The sequence below is a fragment of the Phacochoerus africanus genome, chromosome 12 (genome assembly GCF_016906955.1).
Source record: "Phacochoerus africanus isolate WHEZ1 chromosome 12, ROS_Pafr_v1, whole genome shotgun sequence".
In the NCBI taxonomy this organism is placed as follows: domain Eukaryota; kingdom Metazoa; phylum Chordata; class Mammalia; order Artiodactyla; family Suidae; genus Phacochoerus; species Phacochoerus africanus.
The window spans coordinates 12,746-14,927 of NC_062555.1; the positions used below are offsets into that span (position 1 = coordinate 12,746).

Consider the following 2,182-nt stretch of genomic DNA (forward strand, 5'->3'; position numbering starts at 1 on the left):
TTGTTGATCTAATTGTGTGGTTGAAAATGTACTTTCTTGAAGTGAATGTCTTGAAATGGACTATATCAGTAATCAAAAGCTGATGTCAGGTACTTGCATTACAATCACAAAAGCTAATCATTAGGCACTTCCACTGCAATGTGAATGTAGGTGCATGTGATTTTGACCTTGTGGAAAGAGGAATCTCTATTTATAATTCAAGACAAAAAAATTCTGTATCTCTTATATCATGTATTAAATTCCCTTAGGAGATAGAATATCTTGGAATTAAGGATCCATTATTTTCTCTGAGGCAGCACATGTTCAATCCCCAGCCTGGGACAATGAGTTAAGGGTCTGGCCTTGGGACAGCTATGGTATAGGTCACAACTGCAGTTCAGATTTGATCCCTGGCCTGGAAACTTCCATATGCCAGTAGTGGTGTCCATTAAAAAAGAAGAAGAAGAAAACAGGTCAAGTATAATAAGTATTGATCTTATACACAGGTTACCAGGATGAACCATATGGAGAAACACAATCATACTGCTGTAACAAAGGTGACTAAATTTATTCTCATGGGGATCACCAATAACCCTGTGCTGCAGGTGCCTCTCTTTGGAATCTTCCTGGTCATATACTTGGTCACAGTGATGGGAAATCTGGGCATGGTTTTCCTGACCCATTTGGACTTCAGGATAAATACACCCATGTACTTTCTCCTTAGACATTTGTCAATGACTGATCTGGTTACTCCACTCTCATTGGCCCTAAGATGATGGTCAGATTTGTCCTGCACCAAAATACAATTATCTACAATTGATGTGCCACCCATCTAGTAGTCTTTGAGATGTTCATCCTCACTGAGATATTTATGCTATCAGAAATGGCCTATGATCATTATGTAGCCATCTGCAAACTTCTTCTCTGCATAGTCATCATGGCAGAGAAAATATGTTGGGGGCTGGTACTCACTTCCTAGCTCTACAGCACTTTTATGTCAATGATTCTCACAATTAAGTTATTTAAGTTGTCCTTCTGTGGCTCTAACATCATCAGTTATTTTTACTGTGACTGCCCCCCTCTGATATCCATGCTCTATTCTGAACACACACAAATTAGAATTGATCATGTTGATATTTTCAGGGTGTAATTTGCTCTCTTTCCCCTTGATTTTTCTTGTATCCTACACATTTATTCTCATGGCCATTCTCAGAATGAACTCAACTGAGGGAAGTTACAAAACCTTCTCTAACTGCAGTTCACACCTGACAGTGGAGGTCATGTTCTATGGAACATTATTGTTTATTTACCTGCAACCCAGATCCAGCCATATGTTTTCTATAGATAAAATGGCCTCTGTGTTGTACACCCTGGTGATCCCTATGCTGAATCCATTGATCTATACCCTAGAAATAGAGAATTTAAAGACGCTCTGAGGAGAAGTTTAATGAATCAATGCAAAATCTGCAATTAATATCTTAATATTCAGTTGCAAAGGTGGGTCCAAAAATTGTTGTTTAATAGTCTGTTAGTCCAATTACACCATTAAAAATTAGAAATGTTTTACCACATTGTTTTCCTCTTTTTCATTAGGAAACACTTCCGCTTGGATTGAATAAATATTATAGCCAGATAGTTTAAGTCTTAAGTAATTTTCAAGATAATATATGAACCTGTATATTTAGAAGTAAGAAAAATTATACCAAATTTTTGGTCAAACTTACACTTTTGGAGGTTAAAAAATCTAAAATAGTCAAAATGGTGTTTAATTACCTAGAAAATTAGTCATGTATATGTCATAGCAGTTGCTGTGTATTAAAGATTAACAAAATTGAACCATGAAGAAAGTGTAGGTTAGAAAAGGCTAAAATAGTAAGTAAATCTGTGATCATAACACAGCATGAACAAGCTACTTCAAGAACCTAAGATGAATAGGAAATAAAGCATGCCAACTCAGAATAAAATTTTCAGCTTGACTGAGTTAAGGTTCTCCATTTCACAGCTAGAGTGGGCTTTTGGGAAGAATTTTTCTTTTTAATTGAGAACCATCAGAAAAATATTGGCTAACTCTGGATATCCTTTGAGAGATCCTCAAACTATAGTTAATTTTGGTTTTTGATAGCTTCTGAATAAACAAATTGATTTAGGATTAGCACACTCAAGATAAAGGAGTTATCTGGTCACTTCCTAAAATGACATCAAT

At 35.8% G+C, this 2,182-nt stretch overlaps 1 pseudogene; it reads left to right on the top strand.

Annotated features, from left to right (window-relative positions):
* Positions 1-494: 494 nt before the first annotated feature.
* Positions 495-1,453, top strand: LOC125112935 (olfactory receptor 8K1-like; annotated as a pseudogene).
* Positions 1,454-2,182: the final 729 nt, after the last annotated feature.